The 25,398-nt window shown below is 43.9% G+C and overlaps 1 protein-coding gene across 8 annotated transcripts in view; it reads right to left on the minus strand.

The window, feature by feature from the left end:
- The window catches only part of ABAT (4-aminobutyrate aminotransferase), a 104,176-nt gene extending 79,386 nt beyond the window's left edge, over positions 1 to 24,790 (minus strand). For 5 of the 8 annotated variants that reach the window (XR_015060718.1, XM_085890958.1, XM_085890954.1 and 2 more), the window contains exon 1: positions 24,488 to 24,708. The gene's annotated coding sequence lies outside the window, so the exon portion shown is untranslated. Of the gene's footprint in view, positions 1 to 24,487 lie in introns of all 8 variants that reach the window. The other 3 variants (XM_085890956.1, XM_085890952.1, XM_085890953.1) reach the window with 2 other exon arrangements.
- Between the last annotated feature and the right edge of the window lie 608 nt (positions 24,791 to 25,398).

Raw genomic sequence — 25,398 nt, forward strand, 5'->3', positions numbered from 1 at the left:
ACAATTCTCCATCTGATTCAGACCAAAATCCTTCATTTCTCTCACACTCACTGTCGCTCCCAGACAAATCAAAGTCCATGCCATCCATTATTCAAAACCAAATGTTCGATTTTTTTAAAGCAGAAATGAACAAAGCGATTGAGTCGACGAATCGAATGTGGAAAAGCACAGAAAGCCAATAGAATCACGTAGACTACCAACCCGAGTAATTAACGTGCAGCCTTTCTCATCCTGCAGTTGACGTCATGTGGGTTACGCCCCTTTCAGTAAAATTTTTAGGGGCGCTCCCGAAGAGGTTTGTTTTTTTAATTTTACATTTTACAGAATGAGTATTGTGAAAAAATTGTCAGATCTGAAATCACAATGAAAAACTCCTAAAGGACATATGTATGTATATATATATATATATATATATATATATATATATATATATATATATATATATATATATATATATATATATATATATATATATATATATATATAAATTTCAGTACTTTTGGGTGTCATGAGACCTTCAAGTGTTTGGAAAGAAACATTATTGAGGAGAAAACGAAGGAATGTATGAATCCTTTTTAAGTTGCTTGTCGAGAAAAGAGAGGTGTTGAAGATGCAGATATAACCTTATTACACAAAGTGTATGAACACCTTGAGAAAGCAGCATCTTATGTGCAAGTTTTGTTTGGAGATTTTTACATTCGCTTTAGTACAAATTCAGGCTCACTTATTGATGGATAAATTGCATGGTATTGGTGTGAACAAATTTTAATTTATGGATAATTAATTTTTGACAGACAATAGAAAGTTAGTTGTGATAATACACTTTCTGAAAACAGAAAACCACCTTTTAAGATGGGTGTGGTTTATGTTGGAATATTATATATAGTCCGACAAACATTGTTGTCAGACATACGATAATTATCTTTACGAGAAAATACCTGCCCTAAGGGTGAAGGTTCCTTAGTTCCTGCAGACTGCTGTATCTGGGCTTTCGGCCCCCCACCAAATTATCCGAACTTAACATAATTCCAAAGTGCAATTTCAAACTGAGCACATCAGATTTTATTTGGATGGAAGCTTAAATTTGGATGTCAGGTCAGGTTCGATCTGTGACCTGCTACAGGTACCATGTAAACCTGTACTAACCTGTTCCATGGTCGGGTTGTCGGCGACTAAACCGTCTCCCCCACCAGGTTTTCTGGTGAGGAGGGTGTTTGGATATGGACACCCAGCAGGATTAAAAACAAAATCTGTCAAAGGGCGGAGGAGCTCCTTGTGAGCCAACGGCCATCCATATCTAGTGCCCAACTGTGTCGGCGGACGTCCTCCTGCAGTTGGGTTACTTTCATTAGGAGGTTGGTGGCAGGATTTGCACTCCGGCCACCGTAAAACCCTTCATTCCGCAAAACGCAAAAACGCAAAAAAATCTGAAAACCCACTCCGTGGGAGTACCTCCTGTGCAGCTTCCCTTCGCAGGGCAGCTCACCGGATGACGGGATTGGGGAAAAGCCTTCGGGACCCCCAATCTTTGATAGGAGGGAAACCACAGGGTAACATCCCTGGGTCAGATTGCGGGAGAGTGTGTCGGAGTGGTGCTGAGGTGTCGTCCACCAGACGGCGGTCTCCTTGGGTTAACCTGAGGCGGTCCCTTCGGGTGGGTGCCTGGAATGTCCTATTCCTAAGAGAGGATGATCACCTGTCTCTGTTATCATCTGAGCTCAAGCGTTTGGACATCGGGATTGCAGCTCTCTCTGAGGTTCGGAGACCGGATTGCGGCGAGATAATGGTGGGTGGTTACACCTACTATTGGTCTGGTCGCTCTGATGGTTACCATACCCAAGGAGTTGCTGTAGCTGTGTCCAATAAGCTGACCCCAATGATAATTGAGGTAACACCGGTCAACGAGGGTATTATGAGATTAAGGATTCGTCACTCCTTAGGTGTCATTTCCCTGGTCTCTGTTTATGCTCCGACTGAGGCGAGTGATCTCACCGTGAAGGATGCATTCTACGCCACACTCGAGTCTGTGGTTGATCAGTGCCCCAGACGAGATACACTTCTAGTCTTGGGGGATTTCAATGCATCGACTGGAACTGATAGGGACGGTTATGAGGTGTGTGTTGGTCCCCATGGGTCAGGAACTATGAACCAGAATGGCACTAAGTTCCTTGACTTTGCAAGAAGTCATGGACTTTAGGGTGGCTGGTTCATGGTTTCAGCACCCACAAGCTCATCGCTGGACTTGGTATTCCAACGCTGGCGGTGTGGCAAAGGAGATTGACCATGTCCTCATTGACAGTCATTGGAGGATGATCCAGAACTGCAGGGTCTACCGGAGTGCTCAGTTCCTCAATACTGACCACAGGCTTGTTGTAGCAACTCTAAAGCTGCACCTTAAATCCTGGAGAATGGTACCATCCCAGCCGAGGCTGGATGTTGCCAAGCTCAGGGATGAGAGTAGCTGAGGAGTTTGCGAACAGGCTGAGTGGACACTTGGGGGGTCTGGGTGCTTTGGGGGGGTCCTGAAGAGTTGTGGAGCGCCTTCAAGACCACCGTCCTTGATGTTGCCGGTGGATGCCTTGGAGCTCACCGCAGGGCAAAGAAGAATTTTGTCTCTCAAGGGACACTGGATACCATTGACCAGAGTCGGAGGGTCAGGCTGAATGGCAGAGCTGAGCTGTTCAGGGAGCTGAGGCGTAAAACTGTACGTGCACTGAGGGTGTACAAGGAGGCCTATGTGCGAGGAATCTGTGAGGGGGTAGAGCATCACCTGTGGACAGGTGATTCTCGTCCCGCTTACAGGGGAATTCGCGCATTACGTTCATCCAAGCCCATCCCTCGGAGCACTACAGTTCGAGCAGAGAGTGGTAGGCTCTTGACAGAGGAGTCTGGAGTGAAGGCCCGCTGGGCCGGTTACTTTGAGCGGTTGTACCAGGCTGATCCCCCAACTGTCGAGTTGGACGTCAAGGGTGTTACAATCCCTGTTGCTGACCCTCGAATCAACTGTGGTCCACCTCGCTTGTGGAAACACGGGCTGCGGTGAACCAGTTGAAACGGGGCAAAGCTCCAGGGATCTGTGGCATCCATGCCGAACTTCTCAAGGCTGGTGGAAATGCTGCACTCGTGTCATTGCATGCAGTTTTGTGCTCTGCCTGGAACACAGGCATCATCCCAACTGACTGGAGGAGGGGCCTTGTTGTCCCTCTCTGGAAAGGGAAGGGTGATCGCCAAGACTGCAACAACTACCGAGGGGTGACGCTGCTCTCAGTGCCGGGCAAGGTCTTTGCTCGGATAATTCTCGATAGGGTTCGCCACCATCTGCTTGAGCACCAGCGTCCAGAGCAGTCAGGCTTTACACCAAAGAGGTCAACGATTGACCGTATCCTTGCACTTCGTGTCCTCACCGAACGCAGATGAGAGTTTCGGCAGGGACTGCTTGCAGCCTATGTTGATCTCTGTAAAGCGTTCGATTCAGTGAATCGGGATGTCCTCTGGAGGATTCTTGGTCTTCGTGGGGTGCCACCAAAACTGATCGATCTGATGTCTGAACTCTACTCTGGTACTGAGAGTGCTGTGAAGTGTGGTGGTACCATCTCTGACTTATTTCCAGTTGTTACTGGAGTTCGTCAGGGATGTGTACTTGCCCCCACACTTTTCAGCACTTGTATGGACTGGATTCTAGGGAGGATGTCGGAGAGATCAAGTTGCGGTGCGTCATTTGGGAATGTCAAGATCTCGGACCTTGACTTTGCAGATGATGCAGTCATCTTTGCGGAGACTTTAGACATCCTCTTGGGGGCCCTCGAGGTGCTGAATGAGGAGTCGGAGCCGTTGGGATTACGGGTTTCTTGGGTCAAAACTAAGATCCAGGCTTTCGGTGACATCTTGGATGCTGCTGTCCTGTCTGTGTCTGTTTGTGGTGAGGATGTTGAGGTCGTGGAGAGATTCACTTACCTTGACAGTGATATTCATGTCTCTGCTGGCTGCGAGTCAGAGGTCAATAGACGTCTGGGTCGGGCCTGGGGAGTCATGGATTCACTGGATCATGGGGTGTGGCGCTGCCGGTACCTGTGCGGGAGGACGAAAGTCCGAGTCTTCAGGTCCTTGGTACTTCCAGTCTTGCTCTATGGGTGCGAGACTTGGACTCTGACCAAGGATCTGAGACGGAGACTTAATTCCTTTGGTACCAGGTCTCTTCGGAGAATCCTTGGCTATCGCTGGTCGGATTTTGTGTCCAACGAGCGGTTGCTGAGAGAGACTCGGATGAGATTTGTTACCTGCATAGTCCGTGAGCGTCAGTTGCGGCTGTATGGACATGTGGCTCGTTTTCCTGACTCTGATCCTGCTCACCAGATTCTCTCAGCGAGGGAGTCTCATGAGTGGAGGAGGCCAGTGGGTCGACCACATGCCTCATGGTTGCAACAGGTTGACCATCATCTCAAGGAGATGGGGATGGGCCTGGCATCTGCCTGGGGGATGGCCAGACGGAGGCCCCTGGAGTACCGGCGGAAAGTGGACGCAGCGACGTGCTGTTCTGGCACATGCTCCCATACCTGACCTGACCTGAAGCTTAAAATACATAATTTTTGGATAGACGAGATTACATTATCACAATAATATTCGGTTTTGTTTTCAAATTTTGTTTTTGGAGTTAAGATCTTGATAGCACATTTTGATCCAACTCCAGAGTTTGCCGTGTAATCTTGCTCATAAGAGAACATTTGTGTCGGAAGGTAAATTCCAATTTTCCTCAATGTTTGACCCCGAGATTTATTGGCTGTAACCCCAAATGCAGGACAGATTGGAAATTGCTTCCTCTTCATGGTGAATGGGTACAGGTTGTCACAGGTTGTCACTTGGGAATGAAAAGAGTCTTTTCTGCAGGAGGTCCAGTTGCAATCATGGCCTCAATAATGTGATTGCCATTTCAAGAACGATACATCATGTCCCATTGGAATGTCCAGAACTTGCATCAAAGTTTCTGTATTGCTCTTTGTCAACACTGTCTGAGCTCTTGTCGAGACACATCCTTCACCAGGAAATCTTTCCATTATATAAGCATTGATGGCTTCAACTGCAGAATTTCTTGGTGAAACAATTGCCCTGGTAGCTATCCATTCATGAGCCTGGTAGTTTTCATTCAGGCTATTAAAGACAAAGTTGCAGAGATTGGCAAGGCTTTCTTCTTCTTCCAGACATAACAACTTTGTTTTGCGTGAGTTCTGAGAGGATTGGGACAGATTCGAGAGCCAATTTCTTGCAGGTATTTGTTGAACACTGCATCTTCTGAACTCTGAACAGCAATTGTCACATGCATATTTATAGTGAGCTCTATAAGTTGCACATGTTGCTACAAAGCAGATTATTTGAGAGTTGGTTCCACAATCTATGCTCCACCACAATGTCACACCACAGGCAGAATCTGCTTCCAGTCACCAGCCAAAATATGTCAAACCGCTGAAAGGTTTTTCAGCTTTGTTATGTCCTTCAAGGAATGACAAACACACTTGAAGATGTAATGATAGCCCATGCATATTTCATAAATGACCAAATGATGAGCTTCCTACATCAGTTTGTCAAAGGAGTCTCTTCTTGTAAAGCTGCACATTGGTTCTTCCTTGATGTCAAAGGGAATTTTAAAGTGTGAATGAAGTGTTTGACCATTGTCTATCAGAGTAGCTACTATACCTGACATTGCAGTGGCCAGGGCAATTTTTTTCTCTGATCTCACTTTGGCCAAGATCAACTTTATTCTATACTAGCAAAGGTACCCAGCGCTATCTGACAATGCCAGATCCCTCCTCTCACACCCACACCTTCCTCTCCCTCCAGACTCCCACCTCACCCATTTCCCTCCCTCCTCCCACCCCACCCGTTAACCTCACTCCTCCCACCCCACCCGTTAGCCTCACTCCTCCCACCCCACCCCTTAGCCTGCCTCCTCCCACCCCACCCCTTAGCCTCCCTCCTCCCACCCCACCCCTTAGCCTCCCTCCTCCCACCCCACCCCACCCCTTCGCCTCCCTCCTCCCACCCCACCCCATCCCTTCGCCTCCCTCCTCCCACCCACCCCACCCCTTCGCCTCCCTCCTCCCACCCACCCCACCCCTTCGCCTCCCTCCTCCCACCCACCCCACCCCTTCGCCTCCCTCCTCCCACCCACCCCACCCCTTCGCCTCCCTCCTCCCACCCACCCCACCCCTTCGCCTCCCTCCTCCCACCCCACCCCTTCGCCTCCCTCCTCCCACCCCACCCCTTCGCCTCCCTCCTCCCACCCTTTCACCTCTGTCATCCCACCCAAAACCCTTGCCCTTGCTCATCCCACCCCTCCCTCCTCCCAACCACCCCTTGCCCTTCCTCCTCCCACCCCATCCCTTCCAATGCCTCCTCTCAGCCCACCCCTCCCTCTGGACTCCCAGCCCTTCCCTGCGACAGGTAAGATATTAGAGAGCAGAGTACCCACCCTCTGGGTGGGTCGAATATGCGCATTCCTTCCTGAAAAAGGTATCGTCCGTGTTTTGCAAGAACACAATAGATGTTTGTGTGGTGTGCGCTGAAAAGGTTTTAGATGGTCTATCTAAACTCTAAAGGGTACGTTCCAATAGTAGTTGGTGCATAAGAGGTCAAAAGGATATAATCTCTCAAGCATGTAAAAAGGGTATAAAAGATCCAAGTGGTCTAAAGCTCGAAATGGTCAAAGGCCCCAGCTGTCTAAACAGTCTCAAGGGTGTAAGGGGCCTTAAGGGTCTTCAGGGTCATAAAGGTCTTAAAGGGTCTTACAGGGTTGGAGGTCTAACAGGGATTCAAGATCTTAAAGGGTATTTGAGGTCGTAAAGGGTTTTACGGGTCTTTTGGGTATTAAAGGGTCTCAGGATTCTTTAAAGGGTGAGGTGGTGGATGAAAATACCCTTATGACAATCCCCGAGTAGGACTTGGTCTGTGTGCCAAATTTTGTCATTGTCGGCCCAGTGGCCTTTGCAAAAAACATGAACATGCAGACAGACAGACGGCGAATTTCATTTATCAAGGGAGGCGCAAAGCGCCCCTCCCTTTGTATGGGACAGTTTCTCTGTATGCAACTTTAATATGGGGACTGAAAATTCGTTTCTCGGCTTCTACTGGCCGAAATTGACTGCAGATTTCAGAAGTACATCCTTTGTACATCGAGGTAATCTGGTCCAAATTTCAGCAACGTCCATTTCGGCATTCTTAAGTTTTTAACGAAAAACCTCAAAATTCATGTTGATGTCTGTCAGTCTGTCCATCCGTCCATCCACCTGAAATGTGTTGGTGTTCATATCTCAAAGGCTATTCATTGAAACGAGTTGAAACCTGGAATGTACATCGGACAATACACCTAATCAATGGCTTTCAAAACAAATTCCACCTAAGTGCCATAGTTTTTGCTCATTCGCTATGAGCTCGAGTTCTGTTCTTGTGCGTGGTACAAGTATGCAATGGTGGTATTGTGAGAAGCAGAGACTCCTGCAGCAATCAAGAGAAGCACGGAGCACCCCTCCCTTTATATAGAATGGTTTCTCTGTGTGCAACTTGACCACGGGGACTGAAAATTCCTACCGGGGGGGGGGGGGGGAAAAAAAATCGCCCCCCTAAAATAGGTATTTGCTTTCTTCTGCAAAGCCACACACAGTTTTGATGAAACTTGACTACAACCTTAATCACCCATGATATCCTTGGAGAAATTGCCAGGAACAGAGAAAAGGCCCCTTTATATAACATGTGCCATGTGGCAAACTATAGAAAAGAAGGGACATTCCATGGCTTGTGGAAAATGCCAGACAATAGAAAATAAGGCACATTCAAAAAAATCTCGTGTGCATGCTGTACTACCCTTGTGGTCTGAGGAAGAAACAAGTAATGCTCTAGAAAAGTTCATATAAAGGGGCACCAATTTTTTTCAACAAATTAATCACACACGTACACATTATCTTTTGGGTTTTCTTTTTCAAGGAACAAATAACTTTACGTGCTGACGGATTTTAACCGATATATGTAGGGCGCCCCTTTATAGTGTTTGGGTCGATCTAGATAGAGAACGTTTCTTGCCTCTGGATATCGCTGATTGAGTAGAAGTAATCAGTGAGTTTTGTCATTGGTGGTCCTCGATTCATCACATTTCCAGCTACTCCCTCTAAAAATATGACAGATTACTCATCTGGCAAATGGCCTTGGAACTTTTCAATAGCTGGCTGTCATGAATTGGGAATTGATAGATATGTGAAAAAGCTTCGCTTGCTGAGATGTACCTGGCATTAATGAATGTTTCTACTTCATCATGAACATGTTCATAACCAGACTAACCTCTGACTGTGACAACAAACTCTGTCTGAGCCCTTCAAAATATATGTGTAGAGATATTTCACCACTTACACAGAGTAGACAACTTCACAATTTATGTGAACTTCATAACGCAAGCTGAACAAAGGATTGAAAGGTATGGCAAAGGAGTTGTCAACTGTCATAGACTTACCTTGGGCCATCATGTTGATTGCTCTTCCTCCTATTTGAGGTGATCTTCGTCTGTACTCTGGAAATGCATCTTCTCTAACAATTGCTTACCCGAATGGCTTTAGAAACTCCTTGGTGCAATGTCTACCTCACACCTTGACCTTTCAAGCAAGGGCTTTCCATATTAAGTTTGCCACATGAACCATGGATCATTGAAGATGTTATGATTTTGTGGAGCTCTGGATTGATTACTGGACCAGTTATCACTGCAGAAATAATGTCATCATTTTGTTCTGGTTGCTTTGGCTTATATTCATCTTCCATTATCAAGTGGATGTGTGTATGTGTCAATCCACATTTCTTCCACTCAATTGTGGCTGAGTGAGCTTTCACCGTTCCAAGGTCATGTTGTAAATCATTCATCAAAGAGTTATACTTGATTTTAAAGATTCAGGCACACAGACCTGGTCAGTCTCTTGACTTCTCACTACGATTTAATGCTGCCTGAATCGCTTTCCAATTTTGATTTGTTGTAAATGTCAGAAAGAAATCATGTTTGTCAAAGTGTCACACCAGTCAATGAGTTTTGGAATTTCTCATTGCAGAACCTTGGGATACATAAATCGTTGGCGAAAGAATGACTGATACCAGCATTTGCCTCATCACCAGCCCCAATAGCATCAATAAGACCTTGATATTTTTCTGCTCAGATTGTTTTCTGATTTTTCTGCACCCATTCCATTCTGTTGCTTTCAATATTGGCCCAAGAGTCAACCACATCCATCCATCCATTGGGATCATACTCTGTGCAGAGCATTGGTGCTGCCTAAGCAGTCTCCTTGGCTATTGGACACAATCCTGGACACAGGATACCAGCAAGTTGGCACTCATTTTGTTGACCTCGGAAGGATAACAGGAAGAGTCAACCCCACCTGGTATTAATTAAACAGCCGAGTGGGATTTGAACTCAGGATCCTAAGATCCCAAGCCCACCACCCTAACCATTAAGCCAACACCAGGCATAGTCAACTACATATTGTTGCATAAGTGTCTGACTTTTCATAATTATGTTGAAGTAATCCTGTACTCACTTGAAAGCAACATGGTAAAAGTCAAGAGCTGTTAGAGGTCTGCCATTGCCCTTTATCATTCCATGCTGCCAGCCATTATTTCCAAATGGGAAGAGCAAGACGTAAACAATGGATCATATGATCGATGAACGGCATTGATTATTTGGAGGTCACCATCCCTGCAGTGCACAATCACATCAAAATTTTCTTTGCCAGAGCCTGGAATTGTGGCAGCCAGCTCAGAGGCAAGAGTAAGGTTGTAATGGCGACAGTGTTCTTCAGGTGGTTTAGTGCTTTTTTCTGCACATCAAACAATGTCAAAATCCTCAGTGTTTGTCAATTCAATTGCAGTTTTGAAGCTCAAATGTAGGAGTTGTGTTGGTGCAAAGTTTCTTGCAGGAATTACATAATGGTTTTATTCAGGCCTTGCATAACTGTCATTCGATTATTCAGCTCATGTTCTGAATCAGAGCCAGATTAACCTTTTTTGAGCCTGGCGCCAAACAAATTTGTGGGCTCCCATTTGTTGAACCATTACAAAATACAGAATGACACAAGTACTCTTTAACACAGTACACAGCTATGTACGTTTTATTTACAATTCGAACAATGTCAAAATCCTCAGTGTTTGCACTGCGACTGAAGTAGCTGCTGATACGAGGCAGTTTTGCTTCATTTTCATCCTTATTTGATTTATGCCTGCATTGTTTCTAGCACCCCTCAAATGTTTTTTCCATCATTTGTGTTATAGTGGGGCAACTTAGCTAAATATAGCAGAAAAAATTGTGCATTTTGTGAGGAAAGCACCAAATTTGGCACACAAGTAGCCTAACATATTATGAACAGATTTGGATATTGGGCCATTTCAAATTCAGCCGCTGATGGCTGTGGCAGCCATTTTCCACTGCCATCAGAAATTTTGAGATGGCCCAATATCCAAATCTGTTCATAATATGATAGGCTACTAGTGTGCCAAATTTGGTGCTTTCCTCACAAAATGCACAATTGTTATGCTAAGTTGCCCACTATTACTAATTATCCAGTTGTCCTCTAAACTAATGACAACTCTCTCACTCTGGGTGTGTGGTACTCCAATTGGAACATCCGCCATTAACAATGTGGGCTGTGGTGACCTCATGCACCAGTAAATTGCAGTACGTTTTATTTCAATTCAAATACCCAAGTATGTTTTGTAAAATTAGCGTGAAATTATATACATATTCTTTCGTGAAATGTATCGTGATGTGTACACTTTAAAAATAAATAAACAAATAAATAAATAACAGGGTGGGGGCATTTAAGATTTGTCTTTCTTAAAGTCTTTGTCTTTCAATCCGGACAAATCTCACACTCTCACTATGTCTCTTCAAAAGGACCATTTAGAATCCCCCCCATCCACTTTCTCAACAATCCTCTGGAAGAAGTCCTTTCTTTCAAGCTTCTGGGTCTCACTATCTGCCATGACCTTTCCTGGGAAAGCCACATTTCAAACCTCGCCTCCAAAGCCAGTCGCCGACTAGGAATCCTCCATCGTGCAAAGTCCTTCCTCGGCCCACCTGAGCTCCTGACCACTTACAAAGCTTTTGTCCACAGGCTGATGGAGTACTGCTCTCCCTTCTGGGTTGGTGCTCCTGCCTCCCACCTTTCTCAGCTTCACGCTGTAGAAACCAAGGCATTTCGGATCATTGGCGTCTCCCGCAATGAGGCTGAGTCTTTGGGCCTCTCACTCAATCACCGCAGATTGGTCGGTGGTCTTTCTGTCTTCTAACGTCTCCTCTCCAGCCTCGCCCCCCCTGCTCTCTCTGCGATTTGTCCCAACCACATTTCCGCAGGGCGCTCAAGGTCCGCCAACAACCCCCTTCTGGTAAAACTACCAAAATCACGAATCACTGCTCACCTTCACTATTTCATTCCTCTTTTTTCCCACCTTTGGAATAAACTCCCTCACTCTATTAATTCCCATTCTTCCCTCCAGGCCTTCAAAACAGCTGTTCACCACCACCTCATATCATCCCCCATCCAAATCCTCGATATTTTCTACCCCCGATAATCCACCCAAACCTACCTCCTTCAAATTCACTGCTTTCCTTCCTGAAAGTCCCTGTAATATCCATCTTGTATACCCCATGTTCCCTGCCCCATCCCTCTCCCTTCCACAGATCTCCTTATGTTTCTGTTCCCCACTGTTTTGTCCTTCCCACTCCCTCCCCTCTTGTTTCAACCCCCCCCCCCCATTGCTGTGCGTTGTGTGTTAGCTCTCACACGAGCCTAGACAAGGTATACAAAAAAAAAAAAAAAAACCAATGTCACCCGCAGGGTGACCCGTATCTTGCCAAAAGGTGACCACGTGTGACTTCTTTAAGGTCACACTGAGGTGAACAGAGCTGCTATCCACCAGGAGCGACTCCTTGAGGAATATCTGCCTACGAGAGATTCCGATGAGAATCGTTCTACAGAGTAACCATGAAAAATATGCGTTTGCCTCATAACGTCACCAAATGACGTCATAATGTCTCAAGCTTGACATATCTAGAAAGCACTCATCGAGGTGTTCAATTTGAGGTACTACACGATATGGTTCCTAAAACTTGAAAATCTGACCTTGGGGTCAAATATGTTTGACGTTAGGTGCTAACCATGAAGGTCAAGGCCAATCGCCACCAAAAATTAATCAGCTGAGTGCCAGACCATGAACTATATTCCCATGAAGTTTGAAGACGATCCGATCAAAATTACTCAAAAAATAAGGGTTTCGTCGACTCCCCTGATATGCGACAAAGTGACCTTGACCTTTGACCTTGACCTTCAAAATTTTATGTGCTGAAAGGCCTCTGATATGCGAAGTTACAAAAATTTCCAATGATAACTGTGCTCTGCAGAATTTTTTATACGTGATTACAGACAAACAAACAAAAAACAAAAAAAAAACAAACAAAAAAAAAAACATACAAGCTGACGAACATATCTTGCAAAAACTTCGGTTTGGCAAGATAAAAATCAGTCTGACATTTATTTGTGTTGTAAAAATTTATGATCATCATAAATACTGCAGATAGCACATGCTTGGAAAGCACATAGATTATGTGGAGACATAACACAGATACTTAACAAGCGTTGGTGTCAAAGCCACCCAATGCTCGCCTGTTTATACATTTATCGTTTTTAAAAGACGAGTCTAATAATTAATATTTTTTTATAAAGCAATGCAGTGAAGTATAATTATAAAGCAATATATGTATATTGTAATCAGTAAGAAGAGCGCAAGTGAGCACAATATACGCCCTAACAAGAAGGTATATACAGAATTGTGCGACGACATGGAAAACAGCATCCTGGTTGCCATGGCAACTACTTTAGATGACGAATGTATGTCGCTACACAACGGCTCCACAGTCTGTACCTATGTACCAAATATGAAACGTGAAAGTTGAAAACTTTGGGAGTTAGAGTGCGGACAGGAACGGACGGACAGACAGACAGACAGACAGACGGACGGACGACCGGTATCACATAATACGCCCAGATATATATATATATATATATATATATATATATATATATATATATATATATATATATATATATATATATATATATATATATATATATATATATCGGGCGTATAAAAAATAGTGTGGTAGATAAAAACATTAGAAAGGTAGCTAGAGGGGGAGCACTCGGTAGAGTGCAAAACCTCCACCACCAATACTGCTGGGTCACTCAAGTGAACCTTATATCTTATTCATTAAATATTATGTGAACAGTGCTGACAGAGTTATAGGTCTTTTCTCCAACATTTTTTTTTGGATGGGGGGGGGGGGGTTGGAAATCACTTAAAACATGAAATGCAAAAAAAAACATTTTTTTTTCTCTAACAATTTTTTTTTGGGGGGGGGGGGTTGGAAATCACTAAAAACATGTAGAAATGCAAAAAAAAAAAAAATTCTCTAACTTTTTTTTGGGGGGGGGGGACCAAGTTCAAAATCTAATGGCATGATCCTTGGACCATACCTAACCCCCCCCCCCACCAAGTTTCGTCGAAATCCGTCGAGGAGTTTTTCCGTAATACAAAAAAATCTGAGCTCAAGCGTTTGGACATCAGTATTGCAGCACTCTGAGGTTCGGACACCGGATTGCGGCGAGATCATGGCGGGTGGTAGTCGCACTATTGCTCTGGTCGCTCTGATGGTAACCATGCCCATGGAGTTGTACCTGTGTCCAATAAGCTGACTCCAATGATAATTAATTGAGGTAAAACCGGTCAACGAGCGTATTATGAGACTAAGGATTCTTCACTCCTTGGGTGTCATTTCCCAAGTCTCTGTTTATGCTCCAACTGAGGTGAGTGATCTCACTGTGAAGGACGTATTCTCTGCCATGCTCGAGTCTGTGGTTGATCAGTACCCCAGGTGAAATACTCTTCCAATCTTGGGGGATTTAAATGCATTGACTGGAACTGATAGGGATGGTGATGAGACATGTGTTGGTCCCCATGGGTCTGGAACTGTGAACCAGAATAGCACTCCTTGACTTTGCAAGAAGTCATGGACTTCGGGTGGCTGGTTCATGGTTTCAGCACCAACAGGCTCATTGCTGGACTTGGTATTCCAACACTGGCGGTATGGGAAAGGAGATTGACCATGTGCTAGTTGTTGGTCGCTGGAGGATGATCCAGAACTGCAGGGTGTACCGGAGTGCTCATTTCCTCAATACTGAGCTCTTGTTGTGGCAACTCTTAAGTTGTAGCTTAAACCCAGGAAAATGGTACCATCCCAGCCTAGGCTGGATGTTGGCAAGCTAAAGGATGAGAATGCAGCTGAGGAGTTTCAGAACAGGCTGAGTGGAGATTTTGAGGGGGGAGGTCATGTGCTTTGAGCGATTCTGAAGAGTTGTGGAGTGCCTTCAAGACCACCGTCCTTGTTGTTGGCGGTAGATGAATTGGAACTCATCGTCGTGCGAAGAAGAATTTTGTCTCTCAAGGGACACTGGACATCATTGACCAGTCTCAGGGCCAGGCTGAATGGCAGAGCTGAGCTGTTCAGGGAGCCGACATGTAAAACTGTACATGCACCAAGGCTGGACAAGGAGGCTGATGTGCGAGGAATCTGTGAGGGGGTAGAGAATCACCTGTGGTCAAGTGATTCTCGTCCTGCTTACAGGGGAATTTGCGCATTTCGGTCGGCCAAGCACGTCCCTCGGTATACCGCAATTCGAGCAGAGGGTGGTGGGCTCTTGACAGAGGAGTCCAAAGTGAAGGCCCGCTGGGCCGGTTACTTTGAGCGGCTGTACCAGGCTGATACACCAACTGTCAAGATGGATGTCAGAGGTGTTTCAATCCCGATTGCTGACCCTCCAATCAACTGTGTGGTCCACCTTCATTTGTGGAAACACTGGCTGCGGTGCACCGATTGAAATGGGATAAAGCTCCTGGGATCTGTGGCATCCATGCTGAACTTCTCAAGGTTGGTGGAAATGCTGTGCTCATGTCGTTGCATGTAGTTCCGTGCTCGGCTTGAAACACAGGCATCATCCCAACTGACTAGAAGAGGGGCCTTGTTATCCCTCACTGGAAAAGGAAGGGTGATCGTCAAGACTGTAATGACTACCCAGGAGTGACGCAGCTCTCAGTGCTGAGCAAGGTCTTTGCTCGGATAATTCTTGATAGGGTTCGCCACAATCTGCTGGAGCACGAGCGTCCAGAGCAGTCAGGCTTTACACTAGAGAGGTCAACGATTGACCGTATCCTTGCTCTTTGGATCCTCACCGAACACAGACAAGAGTTTCAGCAGGGGCTGCTTGCAGCATATGTTGATTTCTGGAAAACGTTTGATTCAGTGAATCAGAATGTCCTTTGGAAGATTCTTGGTCTTCGTGGGGTGCCACCAAAACTGATATCTGAACTGTACTCTGGTACTGAGAGTGCTGTGAGATGTAGGGATACCATCGCTGACTTATTTCCAGTTTTTACTGGAGTTCGTCAGGGATGTGTCCTGCCCCCCACACTTTTTAGCACTTTTCTGGACTGGATTCTGGGGAGGATGTCGCAGAGATCAAGCTGCGGTGCATCATTTGGGAATGTCAAGATCTCTGACCTTGATTTTGCAGATGATGCAGTCATCTTTGCTGAGACTGGATGAGACCCCCTTTTGGGGGCTCTCGAGGTGCTGAATGGCGAGTCGGAGCTGCTGGGATTACGGGTTTCCTGGGTCAAAACTAAGATCCAGGCTTTCAATGACATCTTGGATGCTGCTATCCTGTCTGTACCTGTTTGTGGCGAGAATGTTGAGGTCACAGAGCGATTCACTTACCTCATGTCTCTGCTGGCTGTGAGCCAGAGGTCAACAGACGTCTGCATCGGGCCTGGAGTCATGGATTCACTGGATCATGGGGTGTGGCGCTGCCTGTACCTGTGCGGGGAAGAAAGTCGGAGTCTTCAGGTCCTTGGTGCTTCCAGTCTTGCTCCATGGATGTGAGACTTGGACTCTGACCAGGGATATGAGACTGAGACTTAATTTCTTTGGTACCAACCAGGTCTCTTCGGAGAATCCTTGGCTATCACTGGTCCAACGTTGTGTCCAATGAGCAGTTGCTAAGAGAGACTCAACTGAGATTTGTTACTTGCATAGTCCGTGAGCATCAGCTGCGGCTGTATGGACATGTGGCTCATTTTCCTGACGCTCATCCTGCTCACCAGATTCTCTCAGCGAGGGAGCCTCGGGAGTGTAGGAGGCCAATGGGCCGACCACGTGACTCATGGTTGGAGCAGGTTGATCAGCATCTCAAGGAGATTGGGATGGGCCAAGCACCTGCTTGGGGAATGGCCAGACGGAGGCCCCTGGAATACCGGCAGAAAGTGGACGCAGCGCCGCGCTGCTCCCTCACCCGACCCGACTTCCTGAAAGCGGATCGTTACACTGGTCTGTGTCATTTCAGAGGTCTAGGTTTTCTCAACGGTCCTGATATGCTTTTAGCATGCTGAATTTAGAAATGTATCTCATTTCACTCAATCAGGTCAAGTTTTTATGCTATCTCAATTTTAAGGAAAAAATTAATCAAAATTTTTGTTTTTTTAATTCGCATTTTTTAAATTCAAAATCAGACTTACATTGACAGAAAATGTACAAACTATATATAAAATGACGCACAAGTACCGTTAATGTGAAATTCAACATTAAAAAGACGAAGGAAAACAGCGACTGCTGGAGCGACTGAAGTTGGGTGTTGCCAGAAACAATGATTTATCTATATTTTTCTGAAATTGAAATGAAAGTAATTGAGAAGGCACTTTCTTCCACATTATAACGGTACTTGTGTGTCATTATATGTATAGTTTGTACATTTTCTGTCAATGCAAGTCTGATTTTGAATTTTAAAAATGCTAATTAAAAAAACAAAAAAATTTTTTTTCCTTAAAATTGAGATAGCATAAAAACTTGACTTGATTGAGTGCAATTAGATACATTTCTGAATTCAGCATGCAAAAAACACGAGATCCGTTGAGAAAACCTTGACCTCTGAAAAAAATATTTCAAATGCAGCCCAGTGTTATCTTTTCTCATTATCATTATTGCTATAGTGTTGGTGTGCCCTTTCATAATCTCAGGCTAGCTCAATGCCAGAAATGGAGTTTGACAATCAGAAGTTTTATAGCCTGGTGTTGGCTCAGTGGTTAGGGTGGCTGGCTTGTGATCTTAGGGTCCTGAGTTCAAATCCCACTCATCCGTTGAATTAATACCAGGTGGAGTTGACTCTGCTTGTCATCCTTCCGAGGTTGGCAAAATGAGTGCCGAGCTTGCTGGTATCCTGTGTTGGAGTAGCGATCCGTCCAGGATTGTGCCCAAGAGCCAAGGAGACTGATTAGTCAGCACCAACGCTCTGCACAGAGTATGGTCCCAATGGATGGATGGATGGAATCACAAGTTTTGAAACGTAATTTTGCTTTTTTTAGGGGCCCCCCAGTGGTCAGGGGCCGAGTAGACCTGCTCTGCCAGGCCTCCCCAAACACCAGCTCTGCTTGTGTCAGGAACATTATATTTGTTGAACTCTGTTCACATTGTTAAGCGAAGGCTGACATGTCGAGGAAATTTATGGCTCATTCATCATTATCTCCTGATAAAGAAAATGTTGTTGTCACAGCTTGTTAAATTGTTATTTTGTGAAAAATGTGAAATGTGGTAAATCTGGAGGGGCAGATGGCTTCACAAGTTTTGAAACGTAATTTTGCTTTTTTTAGGCGCCCCCCAGTGGTCAGGGGCCGAGTAGACCTGCTCTGCCAGGCCTCCCCAAACACCAGCTCTGCTTGTGTCAGGAACATTATATTTGTTGAACTCTGTTCACATTGTTAAGCGAAGGCTGACATGTCGAGGAAATTTATGGCTCATTCATCATTATCTCCTGATAAAGAAAATGTTGTTGTCACAGCTTGTTAAATTGTTATTTTGTGAAAAATGTGAAATGTGGTAAATCTGGAGGGGCAGATGGCTTCACAAGTTTTGAAACGTAATTTTGCTTTTTTTAGGCGCCCCCCAGTGGTCAGGGGCCGAGTTGACCTGCTCTGCCAGGCCTCCCCAAACACCAGCTCTGCTTGTGTCAGGAACATTATATTTGTTGAACTCTGTTCACATTGTTAAGCGAAGGCTGACATGTCGAGGAAATTTATGGCTCATTCATCATTATCTCCTGATAAAGAAAATGTTGTTGTCACAGCTTGTTAAATTGTTATTTTGTGAAAAATGTGAAATGTGGTAAATCTGGAGGGGCAGATGGCTTGTCTGTCGAGCATCTTAAACATGCTGATGCTAGGATATTTGAGCTCCTCAGTCTTCTCAAAAATTCTATGCTTGTTCATGGTCATGTACCTCCAGCTCCTACCACTGTTATCTTCATACCCTTGGGGAAAAGTAAGGCTGGTGACCTCTGCAGCAAAGACAATTATCATCCTATTGCCCTTGCTGCACTGTTATCAAAAGTACTTGAGTGTGTTTTACTGGCCAGGTGTGACAGTGTGAAAATATTTGTGATAATCAGTTTGGTTTTCAGAAAGGTCATTCCACCGAGTTAGTATTGTCTGTCTTTAAGTGAGTGATTGATTTTAAGTTACTCAGGGAAGCCCTGTATTTGTTTGCTTTCTGGATTCTCAGAATTAACAGTTAATCTGGATTTTGACAGAGTTAATACTGCTCAAAAATTGCCTTGGGAAGCAAATAAATGCTTATGGTCTGGTGAGGGAATATGGTCTCTGATGCCTTTCAGGTGTCCAATGGGGTAAGACAGGGTGAAGTTATGTCCCCTTTCTGTTTAATATGTACATAGATCATCTGTGAAAAAGCCTGGATGCAGCAGGAGTAAATAACAACAGCAGGAGTTAAGGAGAAATATCATCACCCTCATAACAAAAGTTCCTGTCATTTTTTTTTCCAGTTTTTGAGATTTTCTGCCCAAGTCATCCAGAGCCATGAAGTAATCATAATAACGAGTAACAAAATTTGTGTTTCATTTAGCTTCCATTAACAACTCTGTGCACAAGAAATAGTGAATAAATATTCGTTGATGAAGAATTGCTGCAGTTTTTTGTTTTTTCCTCAAAAATGGAAAAAAATGACTTAGGCACTTTTGTTTTTAGGGTAAAGATATGTTAATAACATTTGTGTTGTGGATAATGACTTTCCTTGCTCCTTCTATGGTTTCCCTGAATGTATTACTGGAGATATGTGAACAAAATGCTACTGCACCCGATATTGTGTACAACATTGCAAAATCGGTATGCAGGGAGTTTCAGTCGAGACAGGTTATGTTTGCCCAGTTCCCCTGTGTGATCAATTGAAGTACGTTTCCATTTATACGTACATTGGTCACATTATCAATGATGACATGCGTGACAACTCCGATATCAAGTGACAATATCACTCTCTGTGTGCAAGCAAATAGTCTTTCGTAGTCTTTTTTTTTCTTTTCCTTTTTTTCTGAAAAAATTAAGTGTTGTCTGTTTAAATCCAACTGGAGTGACTTGTACTGCTCAGCTTTGTGGGGCAATTATGTCCAATCATCACTGCACAAAGATTTTTTTAAAATCACTGCTTGCTATAACAATGCCTTTATTTGTATACATGGTCAGGGCTCATGGAAGAACTAATGCACAGAACAGAGGAGGATTTACCAGGATAAAAGGAACAGGAGAGAGAGGAGAGGAGAGGAGAGGAGAGGAGAGGAGAGGAGAGGGGAGGAGAGGAGAGGAGAGGAGAGGAGAGGAGAGGAGAGGAAGGAGCGGGAGGAGAGGAGAGGAGAGGAGAGGAGAGGAGAGGAGAGGAGAGGAGAGGAGAGCAGAGCAGACGAGAGGAGAGGAGAGGAGAGGAGAGGAGAGGAGAGATCAATTTTGAAATGTGGTTTGTCCAAGATAGATCACTGCGGATTGTAAGACCCAGGAGTTTGAATGACTGAAAAAAAAAGTTTTAAAAAATGACCTTAAAAATTAGGTCAAAGTAAAATATAAATAATTATTAAAATTGATGCGTCTCCAGGATGTGACAAATTGATGTGTATGCAGGTACAAGCCCGCATACTTTATATTCATCTTGTTGATGCAAAACATCATTCTGAAAGTCCCTGCTCCGAGGTACAGCTTATCGGCAAACTGTCCAACCAATGTGTGCAACTCACGTGCACGCACAAACGGCTCCTTTTCGATGTGCATTACATCATATCATCACAGTATTGTGCAAACAGTAAGTCATTCCAAGGTCAACAACAGTGAATAACTTGGCTATGACGTTGTGAATAAATATTATATCTATCTATATATTACTAAAACTCTTATCTTGTATACATGTATGTATGTTCTGGAAATACAGCCAAAACGGTACACGATAGCGCAAAATTTTTAGTGATGCCTTACTCACCATTCTCCTGCGGTGTGCAGTATCAAGTTTCGTTCAAACCGGGCAATAAAAAAAATGATTAAAAAAAAATCAATTCCCGATTCAGTCAAGTACTTTTCGGGAGAATTTGAACTTGAAATGCAAACAACCTCAGCGGTATAGTTCGCTGGAGCTATCTTTATTTTTTCCTGAAATGATTTTTTTCATCAACCGCTGTCATAATGGGAACCCAACGGGTTCACGGGTCGTCTAGTTATTTATAAAGCCATACACAGACCTCCTGAGCAGTTCTTGGAAAGACATCACCCTATGACTAAGGTCTGAGAAGCATGATGCTGACGAGTAAGGCCCAACAACCAACGAAAGGCATCGTTATTGCAAACATGGATTTCGCACATCACAATGATTGCCCCGCAAAGTTGAGCAACACAAGATACAACAGCAGGATTAAAACAGACATTTAATTTATTCAGAATAAATGAGAGGGGGGTAAGAACTGGACTTATCCCCATTTTGTTTCCCATATTTGCACTCAAAAATGGCTTTCATTTGGAATAAATAATATTGTGCATTGTAAACATTTTCTAATTATCTTTATACTTTTGCCAGATATAATGACTGAACAACGAATAAATCATTTCGAAGATGTTTTGTCTCAAAGTGAAAGGGAAAGCATTTTGTTGGAGTCAAATATTGGTTCGGGAGGGAGGGGAGGGGGTGGGCGGGGATGGTCATGCGAAGCGTCACAGGGGGAGGGCTGAGTGTCAAAAAAAGTGACACATTTTATGTACGACCCTCCCCCCACCCCCCCCAAACAACAAAATGTACAAAATAGAATCAAACTGAGGAAAAATTATTTTAGAAGCTCCATCGATTAAAACTTAAAATTTCAAGTCCGAAGATTTCCAAACTATTGTTGCTCAATGATAAAAAAATTTAAATAAATCAGTAGAGTATACGCCGGGATTAACAAACTATAAATAAACGTTGCAGGTGAAGAAATAAGACATCCTTTTAAACAGCAAGCAAAGCAGTTAGAAATAATAACAATGAGAGACATGACAAGTAAAGAGACACCTTCAATTTCTTCATTTCATCTGTATAACGCAGTTTTACTCAGCGATTTGTACTAATATTCAACTATTTATTTGCAGAAACGAGTTCCTGGGTCTTGTATGACAATTAACTACGCCTCGAACCCGGGGAGCACAACACCTTTGGGATTTTCAAAGAGGAGGAATTATTGGCCATTCGGAAGGTGGAGGCAGCCAGCGTTAGATAACTCAGAAACTTGACATTCCGCTTTCTACGGTCAATCAGGTGATTGTGCAATTCACCAGTGAAGGCAAGGGATCCACAGCTTCCCGTTCTGGTCGATCTGGGCCCTCAGAAAGATGTCTTAAAGCTGTCAAGCGGTCCATTGAGAAAACTCCCTGTTACAAGGCAGCAGATGTTGCAGAGGAGGTCCAAGTTAGCTTAAGGTACCTTCATCAACTGGGCTACTATGGGAGAGCAGCTCGGAGAAAACCTCTTCTTAGACCAGCTAACATTCAAAGGAGAAAGAAGTGGGCTGACGAGATGGTCAACAGACCATTGGAGTTTTGGCAAACTGTCATTTTTTTTCAGATGAGTTCCAATTTGGCCAATATTCTAACGGTGGGTGTGTTTGGGTCTGGAGACTTCCCGGTCAAGAGTTTTCTTTGAACCGATTGCAGCCAACTGTCAAACACGGTGGGTTTTCAGTGATGGTGTGGGGAGCAATCTGGAGCACTGGTCAGTCAGAGCTTGTGGAATGTGTTGGCAACATCAACTCTACAATATTGATTCGCGGGTGCCAGCAGTGACCACTATTTTCGTTGTGTCCGTGTGTCTGTCTGTCTGTTTGTGACTCTCTCCAGAGCATAGCTCCGTGACGTTTGATGCGATCTTAATGAAACTTGAACACAAGGTAGATATCATGGTCTAGTTGCGTCTTTTTGTAGGAGGGGCGTCCTTGTGGGCGGAGCCAGCCCACTTGAACTTTTTATTTATTATCCCACCCCCCCCCCCCGGAGGGAGGGAGCGGGATATTGTAATCGTCCGGTTTGTTTGTCTGTCTGTCTGTCTGTCTGTTAGCAACTTTATGGCAAAACGGCTTTAGCAAACACTATCAAATTTAATCCACAGGTGGGAAATGAACCTTGGACGACCCCGTTAACATTTGGGTCCAACTGGATCAAAGATCAAGGTCACGAAAAGATCAAAATCGTTTTTCGCTCATAACTTCGTCAAAAATGCTCCGATTTACTTCAAACTAAGCTTATAGTGAATTTTATTCTATTTGTCACTTATAATCCTACCCATTCCTACAGTGAAAAAGGCATATTTGTGAAGATCGGTAGGGTCTGAAGTTTTGGGGGAGGTGATGGTCATCGGTCAAAATTCCAAATTTTCCATGAAAACTAAAACATGGTTACAAAAATACAACTTTACGGGAAAACGGCTGGCTCAAACACTGTCAAATTGTATCCACAGGTGGGTAATGAACCTCGGACGACCCCATTAACTTTTGGGTCCAATTAGGTCAAAGGTCAAGGTCAGGTCACGAAAAGGTCAAAAATCGTTTAATTGACTTCAAACGAAGACTAAAATATTCCTTATAATCAACATTCAGGTTAAGGATGTATCAAATTTAAATTTGATTCCCAAAATAACTTTATGCCTAAAATGGGTGGGATTTGTTGTGCCTGGCACCACTTGTTTTTATTTTTTTTCTCGATTTTTTTTCTCGATTTTTTTTCTCGCAATTTCATTTCCTCAAAGCTGTGCGTAATGTCCATAAGTACAACATATAAAAAAATCCGATTTGATTTGGTCAATTTTGACGGAAGAGATAGGTTTTTACGGTAGGGCTTCCTCAAAAGCTTCCACTAACTCAATTGTACCTATCGTGGCATTGTTCAATAATGTCCGCGAACCATTGTCGCCTCCCAGCTAGTACATTTCTATCCTCGAGGATGGACTTCTCCTCGTCTTCTCCACTGGTCAGATATTCAAAAACAACACTCTTGTTCATGGAACATGGAGCTCCTTGCCACACTGCAAAAAAGACCAAAGAATGGCAGGACAGAAATGGGATCAAGCGACTTCCATGACCAAGTCAGTCTCTTGACATGAATCCCATTGAACACCTCTGGGCCATATTGGATGGAGCTGTGCAGAAAAAGTCCAGGAAACCAACATCACGGGCAGAATTGCTGAACCTTTTGCGTGAAGCCTGGGCAGAAATCCCACAAGAGAAAATGTCAGAACTCGTTAGTTCTTTACCTGAAAGAGTAAAAGCATTGAAATCTGCAAATGGCAAGTCTACCAAATACTAGTGAATGTAGTAAAATGGATCAAACCTACTTCAAATTTTCAACAAATAAATTCTTTAAAAATCATGGTCTATTTACTTCTGTCATGTCTCTGTCGAAAGGTTCTCTGTGTGGTCCTGTCAAACACGTTTTTAGATCCTCGTGGAGGATCTCTAAGTCTTACTCACGTTGTTGTTCTTGTGGACTTTTTTGTTTCACAGCCTACAGTTTTCATCGAAACTTCCTGAAACTTGGCATATATATGTAAAAATACCCTGCGCAGACAGTAACCATCTCGGATTTTGAAAATTCCTCCAAGAAAAAAAAAAAAAATAATGACGTCAAAATATCTCCGCTAATGGAAATCGCCCAAAAAAATATCTCCAAAACTAGGCAAGCTTTTTGAATTTTGTTTGCGGGAATCAAGCCGGGCACTAGCACAGATAATTATTGTTTATCGCAAACCCGATACGTCACAATGACGTCATATTCGTATTTATGACGTCATCGTTAAGAGGACGAGGATCTTCGCTCATTTGAGCTTATTACATGATATTTTAAATTTCCAATTAAAATTAACGGAACTCACATTATCTCACAATCATTTTATTATTTGGTCGAAATCACGCAAGCGGTGCACTGACTGACTGGGCTTCACAATGACAGGACGTAGTTGCCTTTTAAACGCGCGCCAAGTTGCCAGCCCAGAAGCTCGCCGCCCGCTCGGCATAATAATTACCTCAGGATGGATGCGAAGAAATGTGTTCTTTCGAAAATACGTCGATCTTCCGAGTCACTCTCTATTAAACTAAAGCCTTTTTGCTCCGTGGTTCCAACGATGCACGGAATCTATCGTTTTTTTTATAAAGCAATTCTGCCTTCACAAACACGCTGAACAATTCGCGATGCGGTTTACCTCAGCTCTCCAATGCAATTCAATCTGAAGGGTTTCTTCTTCCTCCTTACCCCTTCTTCTTCTTCTTCTTCTTCTTCCTCTCTTTCCGCTTTACTTCTTCTTCTTCTTCTTCTTCTTCTTAATTTACGCACACAAACAAACAAACAAAAAAAAAAACAGCACGCAACCTTTAAATGATTCGGAAATGTTGTTTTACCAGCAAAGCTGTTTATTATTTCCTCTTATTAGTTTAGTTATCTTCCCGAATACACGACGTTTGTTTGTCATGTTGTTACCCCATCTGGAATATTTGCGCTCCACAGCTTAATCTTATGGCCAGCAGCCAGGGTTTATCTTCTGGGATTTTTGCGACACGTCGTAAAACGACGGCGCGACGACTTGCATGTCCCGGCATCGGAATTCACAGAGAAACAGTTTGTCGTTCTTTGTTTCCTTTGTACTTGTTTGCCGTTGATATATTTTGCAGGAGGCCTACCCTGTGCTTTGCAACCAGACGAAAGTGCTCAAGCGTGTTTCTGATCACAGGAATTTGTAAACACAGCAATGAAACCCTTTTTGTCTTTTTGAAAGATAAACACCATAAACCACAACCGACACACGCGGAGATATTCATCATCGAAGGCGAACAAGAATATAGGATTTTGGAGATAATAGACAAGGAAAGTCCTGTTTGGGATCAGGGACTAAAAACCCGTCGGCGGTTTCCTCATCGATTTCGAAAGTCTTGAGAAATT

This window comes from Eptatretus burgeri, chromosome 8 (assembly GCF_056783735.1).
Source record: "Eptatretus burgeri isolate ZD-2024b chromosome 8, Ebu_testis_v1, whole genome shotgun sequence".
Lineage (NCBI taxonomy): Eukaryota > Metazoa > Chordata > Myxini > Myxiniformes > Myxinidae > Eptatretus > Eptatretus burgeri.